We start from the raw sequence: 15,217 nt of genomic DNA, 5'->3' as shown, positions 1-15,217 counted from the left end.
GTTTCTGAAAAGTGCTTTATTTATTTTGATTCATTTTTTAAAGGTGAGGTATTTAAAATATCCTTGGTCTGATTTGTTACAGTGTCTCTGATAACCAGAAAGCATCATTTTCAAAATTTATTTAATGAGAATGATTTCAAAAGAAAAAGACAACTGCTATTGTCCTAGATGCTGGTTGTTAGATAGAGACTTCTAGATCAACTAGTTGACTTAGTTTCTGAAGAGGAGATGGGAATAAATCCTGACTCTCATTTCATACTCACAAAGTGGCTACAAGATGGGTATCATCATCTTCATGTTGCAAATGTGAAAACTAAGGTTTAGAGAGGTTAACCTATGTGCCCAAAGTCACACGGCTAAGTGCTACCAAAGGCAGGATTTGAACTCCGAATTTTCTCACCCAATAGGAAAAGCCCTCATTTCTGAACTGCCCTTGCTTCTTTCGGACAGGCTGGGAAATTGACATCTTCATCTATCCTCTCTTATGAATGTTCCCCCAGAGAAAGGGCTGACCATTAGTTCCCCTTTCTACAAACGACCTTGAAAACCATCTATCTCTTCCAGTAATTACTTGGATGAAAATGGTGAACCCAGCTGCTTCCCTGGTGATTTTCTAGCTCAGCCTCATAAAAGCTGCCTTTGTAGAAGCTGTTGCTTGTCTCTTTCTTTTACTTGATAATTCCCAAGAGCAAGATTACCTACAACCAGCTGCTCCTCTCTACATGCAAAGAGATTGAGGAAAAATCAAATGCTGATTAAATCTACACATTGTCTTTCTCATTCCCCTCCAGTGAACACCAAGGAAAATCACTGGAGTCATAAGACATTGGCCTCAAGTTTTCTCAAAAACCCCAACAGGATTATTAAACTGATAAAAACAAGAAACAACAGAATAGTTCCTTCTAATCTACAAAGAAATTGTGTCCAGTGTTTCTCCTTATTCTTTCTACATCTAGGAGACTTTTATTTAAAACTTAGCAGTCATAGATGTGCTCATGAGAGAGACAAGGTCTCTTTCAAAGTTAAACTGCTCACTAGAGACCCTTATTCAGAAATAACGCCCCTCCCAGGATGTCGGAGAGCTATTAGGATATCCTGTTTTATTATACACAAAATGAAAATTCTTTGACTGAGTCTTTTACTAATTAATTGTTTGCAAGAGCCACATGTTAGAAGTGCTGTGCACATAGACCTTGTTTTCCAATACTTTTGAAGTGTGTATCCTTTAAAAAGTCATAGGAGATCATTTTTAAGATGTGCTTAACTTTTCCTAAGAGGTTCTTGTGCTAAGAATCAATCTCTATAAGAAGATGTTAAAATGGAGCTCTTGCAGACTTGATATCTATAGATATGACCATGTGATAACAATCAATATGAAATATGCAGAACTCCACATGCAGAATTTTCAAAGGAAATCATGGAAGACCAGTTTCCTGGCTCTTAGATACTTGTAAGATCAAGGATACATAAAAAGGAATCAGAAAGGGAAGGGAAAAGATACAATCGCTTTGAAAAACAATTTGGCAGTTTCTTCATAAGTTAAATATCAATTTACCAGATGTCTCAGCAACTCCACTAAAAGGCATCTACCAAGAAAATTGAGACTATATTTCCACCCACAGGCTTGTACATGAATGCTCATGGCAGCATTATTCATAGTAGCCCAAAACTGGAAACATCTACAATGTCCATCAATCAGGAAATTAATAAGCAAATGGTGGTATGTCCATACAATGGAATATTATTTGGCAATAAAAGCAAGCCAAATATTGAAACATGTTACAACATGGATAAATCTCAAAAATACTGTGCTAAATGAAAGAAGCAAAACATCACATATTGTATGATTCAATTAAGTATGAAACGTCTAGAAAAGACAAATCTATAGAGACAGAAAGTAGTTTAGTGGTTGCCTGGATCTAGGTGTAGGATTGGACAGCAACCGCAAAGGATTTTTGAAGGGTAATCAAAATGTTCTAAAATTGAATTGAAGATGGCACAACTCTGCAAATTTACTAAAAAACACTTAATGTACACTTAAAATGAGAGAATTTGACAGTATGTAAATTGTATTTTAAAACGTCTGTTTTTAAAAATGGAGAGAGTAGGGGAGATTTTCAGTAGATTTCACTGTCCAATATGGTAGCCACCAGCTACATCGGTCTAGTACAAATGGAGATGCGCTTTAACTGTAAAATACATGCTGGATTCCAAGACTTATGCGGTAAAAATATAATAAATTATCTCATTAATACTTATTATATATTGGTTACATGTTGAAATAATATTTTGGATCTACAGACATATTAAATAAAATATGTTATTAACACTTTTTTACCTGTTTCTTTTTAATGTGGCTACTAGAAAGTTAAAATTATTTGTGTGGCTCACACTGCATTTCTACTGAGCAGTGCTGTGATAGAGAGAGCTGTTGCCTGTACTCCCCTGTCTTCTGGAAAGAGAACAGAATTTGCTACAATCTAATCCCAAACCTAGTGAGGAGGTCCTTCAAGTGGACCTTTCAGATATATAGTTGTTTGTCACTCACTGTGGTCAAAAGGATGATGGACTGTAGCCCAAGCAAGCTAAAGCTGCCTAGAGCAGCAGGATGAAGTGATGTCCCAGGCAGGGCTTGTCAGAGGCAATATATGTCTAGGGATGTCTTTGACCCTGGTATGAATCACAGGAGACAAAGTGCTTTCCTGGATTTGGTAAGACCACTCCAAAGCCAAGTCTGAGTGAGGAGGACCGACAGGGAAGCGAAAGCTGAAGGGTATTGAGAGAAGCCAGGGAAAGGAAAATGCTCATTGCCCGTGTCATGTCATGAAAGTTGGAACACAAGCGCTGCATTGTGATTCGAACTCAAATTTTGCCTATTCAATGTACCGATTACACCATAATAACTTCTTTCTTCCAAAGCAGGGGTGCTGCCTTGCAGAATCCCAGGAGGCATTATTCACATCATAGTCTAGATGATAGGTGCCAAGCATGGGATGACCAAAGAGCCCACACAGGTGCTCTAGAGAGTCCACTTTAAGCACATGCCATCACCAGAGAGTGTGAGGCCAGATTACAAAAACACTGGACCACCTAGAATTTTCCTATCTCTGTGCTGCCCTTCTGTCTCTCGTGGAGGGGTCAGAAACTATCTAGCAAGAAATGAAGTAGAGTGGGAAGAAGACAGAGAGAAGTTAGCAGAGAAATAGAAAATAGGCCATTGCTTTCCCCTTTTTCCATTTTAGACTTTTAGCCTAAAGCTGACATTAGCTGAAGGTGGGGAAAAGATCTGATATTGAATCAAATTCTGGCCATTGATTAATATATTTAACTAGATCCTAATTTCTGATTTGACAACTCGACTTGAGAGACCATATGACCATGATCTACTTAAAACTTAAAAATCACACACAAAAAGGCATGGGTCTGTCTGAGTTTTCATTTAAGAACAATAAAATGTGAGCACATTTAAAGGAATAGAGCTGAATTCCGATTCTATAGCTCCAGTTGTGCTTGTTCAACATAATGATTGCACTGTAGTAACCTCTCTCTTCAAAGGCCGGGCTGTTGTAATGCAGGATTCCCAGGAGTGGCAGTTCCTGGGGTTTACAGGATACAATTCCTGAAACAGGTACTGCAGCCCAGTTTGAAGCAGAGTCCCACAAGGGTGGGTGTGGCTGGAAGGTAGGCCAAGCAGGCTTAAAATGATAAGAAAACTTGAATAGGTACTAAGTCTGAGATTCGGCCTCAGGCTAATGCTAATTTCCAACCATGTTCTCCTTATTCCATAAGAGGGTAAAGGGTCAAACTCACCACATGATGAAAAATCATTCTTTTTTTTGTGTGTGTGAAACAGGATCTCTTTTTCAGAGGCCTGGAGAGCTTAGCATGACTCCTAAAATCAACAATGCCATCACTATAATCAATAATGCTATCAGTTGCTAAGTGAGTGTCAGAGACCAGGAAAACACAATGTACCCTACACACATCTAAATCTCATTTCCTTTGGTGCTACAACTCTGTGCTCCCAGTGGACACTGCTTAAGTGAAATCGGATACAAAGTGTTAGGGCTATGAGACTAAGAAAATTAGCTGTGAGCACAAATTTGTAATATTCAACATTAGTATAGTAATCATGCAAATATATTTATTTTTGGATTATTAATATTGTATCATAAGTGATTACACAGCCAAGTCATACTTATTTCTGAAGATTCTTTAAGGAATAATTCTATAAAAATATGTTAAGTGGATAATATGCTGTATTATTAAAGATATCTTAGAAATAAATATTTCTACTTTTTTACATAACGAGATTTTCATGTCTATATTGTCCTATTAATAATTGATTGCTCAATTCTATTTTACCTTGGAAATTGCATCAGATTTTCCTTTTAAGTGTAGGCCAAGCTGTACCTTGTTCACATGTCATGCCTGAGTGATCTTATCAAGATAATAAAAGTCTCCAGGTGATAAGGTAGAGGTCACGGCTCAAATGGCATGTTTATGCTTTAATACCCCAATCACTTGAAGAAGAATCAAATGAGACATAACTCACTGAATACAAACCACAAAACTATCGCTGGCCTCCCTGGCCACCATGTGCAGCCAGCCAGCCCCCTTCTCTATGCATTTTCCCATGTAACTAATCAAAGGCAGGAGTGGGTTTCTGTGGATGACTCTATCCCAAAGCAGGGCCTTTGTATATGCCCTTATTTTTTTCTGTAATGGGCTTTCTTCATTCTCTGCACATGGCAACAGCCTCTTAGTCCTTTAAATTCAGCTTAAATGTCATCTTAGAGATGCTATCATTGACCACTCAATTAGGTTTCACTGTCACTTTTTATCTCAGCCCATTTTTTCCATTTCATGTTTTTAACATCATATATATATATTCACTTATTTTTTATTATACTTTAAGTTCTGGGGTCCATGTGCAGAATGCGCAGGTTTGTTACATAGGTATACATATGCCATGGTGGTTTGCTGCATCCATCACCCCATCATCTACTTTAGGTATTTTTCCTACTGCTAACTCTCCCATAGCCCCACACCCCTCTGCTATCCCTTCCCATTTTTTCCATTTCATAGTGAGACAGAATTTTTTTATGTGTGGCTTTACCAGCCAGAGACCTCCATGGCTAGTGACATCTCTGCCCGGGCCTTGCTCAGCTCCAGGTTCATTGCAAAAGATACTCTACCCATTCAGCCCAGCTTCTACCCTAGCCCAGATCCCATGACCACCATAACTGCATGCTCAGCCTGTAGCAGGAAGGGGTATGTGAGCCAGTGAGCATGGGGTCTGGCCATAGCACACAGCCAGGCATATCAGCTGCTGTGGCGGTCAGGCTGCTCAAAGTAACAGCAGAGGCATGGGCTCTGTGCAGGACTTGCAGCTGCACTAGGCATGTCACAAGTGATTCCCATGATGGACTTCAATGTCCAGATGAGAGGGACTCATTGGCCCCTGAAAACTCAGAGATGCCAGGAATTGCAGAGCCCCAAGGGGTGTCATTCCTACCATTTGCAACTCAGTGAATGGGGGAGGGTTAACAGCTCTCTTAGTCCCGTTTCCTCACCCCAGTCCACAGCTGCTGTGCTGGTCCAGCCCTACTGCTGCTTACCATTGTGTAGGGCAGCTTCCCAGCACTGGTGGAGGGTAGAGGGCTACAGGGTTATAACCTTATGTTTTATACCTGCACTTGGTGGGTCCCAAGTTCTTGTACTACATCCTAGAAGTAGGAGGTTATGCTGGCAACCAATGGGTGAGCAGGGCAGAGAGTTTTATTGAGCAATGGAACAGTTTTCAGCAGAGAGGGGACCCAAAGGAATAACCCCCTATGCAAAGTTGGGTAGCTCTCCCAAGTGTGGCTGAGTCTGGGACTTTTATGGGCTTAGAATGGGGGAGTCAGTACTGACTGGTTTGTGAGTATGCAAACAGGCACACATAAAAAATAGACACTATTCAAAGATGGGCAAAACAGTGTAGACAACAATTTAGGGAAGGTTAGATACATGTAAAATAGGTGAAGGCTGGGGACCAATCAGAGGAAAGTGGGCCAAATGGGAAGAGAGGTCCCCAATCTATTTCTCGGGTTTATCTGAGATTTGTAGCTTGGTTTTCAGGCTTTAAACTGTCTTCAGCTCAAAAGCTGGGTTTCACCAGGGACCCATCCCTATCTGCCTAGGAATTTGTTTGTATTTTGCCACTATCATTAGCACTAATCACATTCTGAAATTGCTGTAATCATTTGACTTTTTTTTCCTATTCTATCATATGTTCCATGAAGGCAGCAATACTATGCAGCAACAGAGAACACAAGTCTTATTACTTTACTTTTGCTGGTGACTAGCTGCATGGCCTTGAGTATCTTACATTCTTTGAGCTTCAGTTTCCTCAGGTATAGTGCTCAACTTACGGGCTTGTTGGAATAACAGATGGCCAAAGGTATGTATGACATTTAGCTAGGTCTGGCCCCTAGTCATGAATCAATTAGTGCTACTGATTTTCATTTAAGATTTTTAGTGAAGGGAATTTCAAAATTATTCCAGTTAAAATCACAATCTATAAGTTCCCTTTGTTTGGAATGCTCCACCTCACCACCACCCTATCTTTCTATTTTTCAAACCTTAGTGCAAATATTCCTTCCTCCAGCAAACCATTCTTGAAGCAGCCACATTGCCCTAGTGGTCCTGATGATGGCTTCCTTTCACCTACAATCTTCCAGTGTGGTGATCACACCAGCTTCAATCCAGTTTCTTCTAGCGATCTGCCCTGAAGGTGTGCCCCAGACCACACCTGTGGGGTAGAAAGAAAACATTAGAACTTATATTTTGGAGGAAAAATAAAGAAAAGAAGAGAACTTAAGTGTGACTCATATCTAATATATTGCTTGATCTTGGGGTCTTCCCTTAGTTCCCTTGTCAGATAATATTTCAGCTGTGCTCCTAAGGTGTCCTCAGAGGAAAATGGGATTCCATGATGCTGCAAGAATAATAGTGGTGCCCTCAGTAGCTCAGTCTTTCTGTAGATTAGGTTGTCTGGGTGAGTGGAGTTATGGATTACGCTTTCTGGATTATCCAAGGTAGCCTTCATGAAATGGACAAGTATCTTAAAAAGATTCTTAAACAGGCATTACATATTAACATAAATGCTAATAATAGAAGTGAACATTAAGAAAACCATGAAACTGACACTTGTACTCCTATCAGCCATATTATGAAATCATATCTGTGAAGATCCAGAGGAAAACAAAAAGTAAAATTTTTAAGAAGATTATTTGAAATAAGGATTTATGCTCCCTATAATTAACAAAGAATCTCAGAACAGGTGGATTATCACTGAGTGGTAATAATGTGTGCATGTGTGTATTTCTGATAAAATTATGTAATTGGCAAAGATATGTAATCAAAAATGTATAGAGACCACTGATTTAATCAGTGATTTTCCCCTCTGTCCTGCCCACCACATTGTACCACACTGCCACAATGTATGCTCCCTTAATGCAGCCTGTGTCCCGACGATACCACGTGTCTATGGGATCAGATTTTCTTCATGTACTTCAACCAAAACAGCATAACCCAACAAATTAAATGTAGAAACAGAGATAAGATTGCTCCTGTCTTCTGTTAAGTCCGATAGTAAAGAAATTTGCAGAAAAAGATAATGTTGACCTTTCGCCATTGTTTATGAGTAATGTTTCATAAAATGTTATTTTATTTTATACAAATGTATACTTTTAAATGAATAAATAAATATTTAAACAATAAGCAAAGATTCTTTGACATTCTCTGTAATTTTTGAGAGGATAAAAGGAATCCTAGCACCAAAACATTCAAGCCTCGCTGACCTAATGCAGGGATCATATTGTGTTTGTCCATTGGAGTCCAGCACTCAGCACAGACTCCGGCACATCATAGACTTCTATTAAAATGTATATGAAAATAATAATAATCGAATGACTGAATTTTGAAGAATAAAATGTGTTACTGGTAAATTCTTTACTTTTGCTAGGGAGAGTTAGCATGTCTCTGCTGTACTCTTAACAGTGTTCACAATCCTTGCAGGCATTGACAACAAGGTCTCAGCATTCTTGATATGTAGCTCAGACTGAATAAGAAGTAAATAGGTACTTTCTGAATGTTTGCTGTCTAATGTCAAAGGAATTCATTATACATCCAGCAAGTGAACTTGAGTTCTAGTCCCTGGATTGACTGAACAACGAGAGTCACCATTTGTGAAGAGATCTATTCAGCTTCTCAACGTAAGGTCATGTTTTATTGCAATGCTTTTAAGAAGCTCAATATTTTAGATACTGGCCACTAATGGAAAAATGAAGTGATAAGAGGAACAATATTCTTAAAACTGTGGCCCATCACCTGCAGCAAAATCACCAGATGTGCTACTTAAAAATGCAGAAAGCTTGACCTACTACTCTTGATCTACTGGATTTGGGTAGAGCCTGCCCAAATCTGCACTGTTCCAAAGTATCTAGGATAAGGTTGTCAGAGAAAACACAGGATGCCCAGTTAAGTTTGAATCTCAGCTGTTTAGGGACAGGTTTATACTAAAATATTATATTCGGATATCTGAGATTCAAATTTAATTTCTCTTTTCACTTGCTAATCTGGCCAGTGTATCCTAGGGAGACTCTTTTGCATAATAAAGTCTAAGGCTCACTGGACCTTAAACTTCTTGTGGGGATTTGATGAGTGAATGAGAAGTAGTTTATTTGCTAATCAATTTAGAGCAATGCTTCTCAGCCATTGGTATCATCTGGGGTGTTTTAAAAATTACTGGGTCTTGCCTTGCCTCCAGAGATTCTGACTTAATTGATCTGTGGTGCATCTCAGGAGCTGGGCATCTTTAAAAGATCCTCAGGTGATTCAGTGTGCAACCAAATTTGAGAAACATGATTAGAAGAGAGTGATGGAGAGATCACTGAAATTCCTACAAATGGATTGCATTATATATAACATTAAATGAGCTGAGTGACAATACAGAAATCACTAAGGTGTTTAGTAAATAAAGCCCTGAGGTTCATGGTCAGTGATTCTCTATCTATCTATCTATCTATCCGCCTATTTATTTTCCATTGGGTGTGTGGGGGTTGGGATGGTTGGGAGAGGGCTGAGGGAAGGGGAAAGGTTGATGCTAGATGCGGAAATCTCCTAGAAATTTTGTCCAAGTACTCATACTTGGCCATTCAAGTTCATCATTATCCAAGGAATTCTAAACCTTTCTCTCTAACCTTCATATTCTAACTAGGATATTAGAGTACTATTATTCTAGCTAACAGTTGATACAAGCTAAATTATAAGGGGAGAGAAATCATAAAAAATAGCTTCGGACAACAAAGAAGGGGGAAAGATAAATACTTAGAATAAGCAGAGCTACATGGTAGTATATATGCCTACATAACTCATTAACAGTTACCAACTTTCTGTCAATAATTTACTCAAATTTGGTGGAAGAGCTTTGTTAGTAGAAATGAGTTATATAAATAATTAATAGAAATAAATAAGATAAATAATAAGTTTTTTTTTTTTTTTTTTGAGACAGAATCTCACTTTGTCACCTAGGCTGGAGTGCAGTGGCACAATCTTGGCTCACTGCAACCTCTGCCTACCAGGTTCAAGCAATTCTTCTGCCTCAACCTCCCAAGTAGCTGGGATTACAGGCATGTGACACCATGCCCAGGTAGTTTTTTTTTGTATTTTTAGTAGAGCTGGGTTTCACCATATTGGCCAGGCTAGTCTCGAACTTCTGACCTTGTAATCCACCCACCTTGGCCTCCCAAAGTGCTGGGATTACAGGCGTGAGCCACTGCGCCTGGCCCAGTATTCTTTTTTAATAAAACTTTTCTTATAAAATAGCATGGACAAGTCGACGGCAGGATATAGTTACATAAATTCCTGTTCTTTAATCATTGACCACAACTGAAGTAAACCTAGTCACTACATCACTGCTATCACTTGGAAATAACTTCTTCAGGAGAAGGTGTAAGGACTTAGAAAACTGCAAATCTTCTTTAGAGCTACCCTGGCACCTCTCAAACTTTTATTGAGCATAAGATCTTTTAAGCAAATTTCTTTAAGTAAAAAAATCTGTTCTTTTGCACGAAAGTATAATTTTTGAGTTGATTTTTACTTTTCTTTCTATGCTTGGGTAGTAAAGGATGGACCGATTACCCAGGGACTGAACCTAGGACAGCATAGACATGTTCTGGAGGCTAGAAGTAGACTTGCTGTGGGTTCCATGGCTGCCAGAAAGACAGGCAAATCATAGGGTTAACTCACAAAGTGCCTATAAGGCCGCTGCAGAACACCATCCCATTGAAATGGAGCAGCTTCGACTTAGCTCCAGCTAATTGTCGTTACCATGACAGTAATGCATTTTAAAATATTTTAGCAGAAACCAGTGATTGTCAGTTTTTAAAATCATCTGAGGACCTTTTAAAATATGCTGATGCCTAGGCTTTGCCTCTGACCCATTAAATCAGAATCTCTTTGGGTGGTACTTGGGCATTTTTTTAAAGCTCTCCAGGTGATTCTAATGTGCAGCCAGGGTAAGAAACTGTAGCCAAGACAAAATGCTATGTTGTGTGGGGTAAGGATAAGCTACAAACCAGGTGCAGCAGTCATCATGATCAGTAAATAATTCACACTGCAGCGATAGTCAGCCAATATTATTTTTAAAAGGCCACACTCCAGAAGTGGCTACTACAAATGCGTCTGTCAGATCAACATAGAAATTCAGCTAATAGGCCAGGTGCAATGGCTTATGCCTGTAATCACAGCATTTTGGGAGGCCAAGGCGGGAGGATCAGCTGAAGTCTGGAGTTCAAGACCAGCCTGGCCAACATGGTGAAACCCCATCTCAACTAAAAGTACAAAAAAATTAGCTGGATGTGGTGGTGGGCACCTGTAATCCCAGCTACTTCAGGAGTCTGAGGCAGGAGAATAGCTTGAACCTGGGAGGCAGAGGATGCAGTGAGCTGAGATTGTGTCAGTGCCCTTCAGCCTGGGCAATGAGAGCAAAACTTTGTCAAAAGAAAAGAAATTCAGTTAATAAACATATTGAATGTCACAGATTTTATCTTTTAATCAGTGACTTTTTAATTATATAATGAATTTAAGAAATGGGCCCCTCTTAACAGAATTAAAACATATTTTGAGACACTACACAAACGTGTATGAATTTGCATCAGAAATTAGTGGCACCTGTGGCTAATTACCTAAGGAGATATTGTCCAAAGCTGATCTCTGCATCTAGCCTTGGGTTTGAGCATGGAGGTTCATCCAGTGCTGAAACTCAGGCTAGTAGAATCGTGTTTCTGGAATCCTGTGGCAGCTTCCTGTACCTTTTGTTTGAGGTTCATTGAGAGCAGCAAAAAGTACTAAGAGCTTGGTAGGACTTCACCAACCTCACAGAATAGACAGCTTGCTAGTAAATGTTTATTTAATAAATAATAGACGGTCACAGAATTTTGTCTGAGATTTACTGCGAAGTTGAGTGGGATAGCTAACTCTTGCTTGCTTCAAGGATTTTAGTGGTTTCCATCTATCAAAAGAACCCAGGAGTTGTACATGAGACAGGCTAATTCAAAGCATGCAGTGAAAGGAGCCAGAATTTGAGAGAGGTGGGAAGTGCTGAGTGGGAAAGTGACCAGCCTGAGACATTAGAGGATAGAAGTGACCAGTCTGAGTAATCTTAAGTTAGAAGCTGAGGCATGTCCTGGTTTTGAATTCTCACCAGTAACAATGGGGAGCAAACCAACATATTTGGGGTCAAGAAAGCAGACTCGTTTGAATGAGGAAAATAGACTTCTTTTAACAACAATTTTTTAATTGAGAAATAACACACCAAGAAGGGAAAGTAGCCTACTAGCATTAAAGGAAACACAATAGAAATGTAGTGTTTTCTTCTATTCTGGACCCTCTGTATTAGAAAGGAGAACATTAAATCTCACCCCATGTTTACAGTTTAGGACAGAGAGCCGTGGGGGGTCTAGAGTGCTAAAGTTTGTACATAAGGTAGTGTTGTCACCAGGCAGCTATACTGGGCTACTGGCAAATACTCAGTGTATTTTTTCTTATTTCTAGACCATGCAATCACTGTCACAGGCGAAGGAATAGATTTAATCAAATGTAGAAGCCTGAAGGAGCTCTGAAAGTTACCTCTATCGAGCCGGATTTTACAAATGGGAAATGCAAAGCCCAGAGTTAATAAGCTCACAATAGCATCCCATAGCAGAGAATGATCAAGGGTCTGTCTAGACTCAGTGCACTGCTTATTTCCAACTATCACAAAACAGTATTGGACACTGATCTTTGGTGCAGCTTTAAGAAAGTGGTGGATCATGCAATGTTGTGCAAATTTTGCTACCCTAGTGAGAAAAGATTGGAAACTCTTAAAAATTAAAGTTTCATATTTTTTTTAACAAGTCAATGAGTGACTAAGTATATAGGGAACGTTGAACATATAAAGGCCAGTTCAAACCACATTGCAAAAGTGTCTAGTAATAAGGATGCTACATAAGTCTAATAACTTTATCTCCCAGTATTAAAACATCAATTCAATTTGAAGAAATTTTTTAGCACATTCTGTAACTCAGCGTTGTAGTAGGTGCTGTGAAGTACAGAAAAAAATAGCTAAAAACACGCCTCTGTTATGTAGGTAAATTGAGTACTCGTGTGCTGGCCCCAACCACTTTATGAGGATATTATATTGGCAGAAGAAGCAATGGAGATTCTGGGAGTTCAGGTGCACTTCCCAAAGTTTGTGGATCTAGTAAGCAGCAAACTTGGGGCTCTAACACAGACATTTTATTTAATTCCAAATCAGAAATAGTTTTTATTATAGTATTTTTTTAAATCCCCCCAAATAATACAAGGCAAAACATCATAGAACCAAACAAGTGGCATGATGCCTTCTTCAGTGAGTTCTAGGAAGTGTAACTGAGTGGCTAAAAGCATTCGCTTTGGAGTCTGAGTTTGAATCTCAGCTGTGTAACTCAAACAGTGATGATGTGCTCTTGCCCTGATAACTTTAAACATTTCAAGCTCCTAAATATAGAATATTTATGCCTATCTCACCAAATTAATTTGAAGACTAAATTAAAGGACATAAAGCACACGAATAGTTTCAGTTGCCAACAATAGAAATGCAAAATAATAAAGCAAACATGGGAAATCATTGAAGGCTTCTTAGAGGAAGTAGCATCATGCTTTGGTTCTGATGCAGTCTCTCATCCATCATGGCTTCTGACAAGTGTTGAATATATAGAGCTCTCCCACTATCCTTGAGCAGAAAGAAGGCATGCATTTCCGTTCCTCTCAAAGTCAGCAACCCAAATGCAGCTTCTGCTACAAGTGCTCTAAGGATGACAGAAGTGTGAGAAATAGCTAAGGGCAGGATGCTAGAGGAGCTGGCATGTTTGTTTCTCTAGTATTTTCTGAGAGCTTGGCTCTGTCTTACCTGGGTTTTTACCAGGAGTCTTGGACCAAGAGATCAGATATTTATGTGGCTTTGAGTGATGGTCAGATGACTCTCGAACTTCAAGGTGACAGACATAGAGACATTGTAATCTGTCCTAATAGGAAGACTGGTTTTTCTCCTTTTCTCTTTTTTTCTCCTTCTCTCCCTCTCTTCCTTATCTTCACAACTAAGGTTCAAAGAAGGATCAGTCTTAAAGAAGCTAGAAAAAACCCCAGCAGGCTAAGTGTGGTGGCTCACACCTTTAATTTCAAGGATTTGGGAGGCCAAAGGAGGAGGATGGCTTGAGGCCAGGAGTTCAAGACCACCCTGGCCAAAATGGTGAGACACTATCTCAACAAAAAGAAATCAAAATAATAAATAAAAGTTAGCTTACTGTGGTGGTGCATGCCTGTAGTTCCAGCTACTCAGGAGGCTGAGGTGGGAAGGTAACTTCAGCCTAGGAGTTAGAAGCTGCAGTGAGCCGTGATTCTATCACTGCACCCCATTCTGGGCGACAGAGTGAGACGTCTTTGAGGTGCAAACAAAGGCTCTTCATCTTGCAAGCTCTTATGTTCTATACATTTAACACCCTAGAGACAGTTCTACCCAGAATGGAAGGAAGCAAAAACAAATAAAAAGGAAAATGTAGGCATAGAACAAAAGAAAATTCAAATGCTCAGATATGTGTCAGCTAACTTCATTACCAGAGTCACCGCAATAATATTGCCCAATTCTGTAGGCCCAGGGACCCCAGAGGACACTTTTGCCCTCAAAGTCCACTGATAAAAATCCCAGGTGTCTAACATCCTTTCTCAATTTGCTGCTTTTCACCCAAAACACCCGGGACATACTTGCAGCATGAAGCCTAGACACCAGCCATTAGCTTTAGACCCCTTATAGCCTAGGGTCTGCACCAGACACACACACAGTTTCCAAAGGGAAACGATGACTGGAGCTGAGTTGTGCCAGTGTCCTGTTGACGCCGCACAACAGCAGACTATGAGTGCTCCATTGGCTGAGGCTGCTTTTAATGTGAATTAGAAAGAGAAATGCCTACAGCAAAGGGGAGTCATGGGCATGTGTGTTACGCTAGGAGAAATGGAGCAATGAAACCCCTGCACCATCCATACTGGTAATTGTCACACCGCAGGCTGTCTCCTGATACGTTAAGCAGTGTCATAAAATTCCCAATACAACATCTGTATTGAAAATAAATACATGTCATATAACACTAGAGGGAGGCTGGCTAAAGAATAAAAATGTCACAAAAGAACAAAAACCAGTGTTACAACAGTAAGGTGGTTGAGACTCATTCATCTGTATAGGTAATTAGACCAACATAAGGCAGGTGATTAATGTTCTTCCATAGTTGTTTTTCGTTCTCTGGCCTTCACGATAGTGGAGCATCACACAGTGGCTGTTTCCACAAGCTGCTCTGCTGTGGCTATCTTAGCCTGTCAGCTGTGGGGGCCTGGAGACTGCGATGGACTGCCCCTGCACCGCCTTTCTGGTGTTGGCTCTTTCCATATTTTTTCATGCGGATGACACTTTTGCTACATGAGACGATTCTTCTACATCCAAACTCAGAAATAGGAGTGTGGTGCTGGACTGCAGGGGCTCTGAGGTCAGACTGCTGGAGCTGAAACCTCAGCTGTGCCATCACCACCCCTGAAATCTCAGGGGAGTGACTTAGCCTTTCTAGACCTGAGTTTTATAACCTGTAAAAAGAAATGCACTCAC

The sequence above is a fragment of the Sapajus apella genome, unplaced genomic scaffold, assembly GCF_009761245.1.
Source record: "Sapajus apella isolate SASKATOON/1434 unplaced genomic scaffold, GSC_monkey_1.0 scaffold18, whole genome shotgun sequence".
Taxonomy (NCBI): Eukaryota; Metazoa; Chordata; class Mammalia; order Primates; family Cebidae; genus Sapajus; species Sapajus apella.
The sequence above is the reverse complement of the archived record's forward strand: the minus strand, read 5'-3'. Positions refer to the sequence as shown.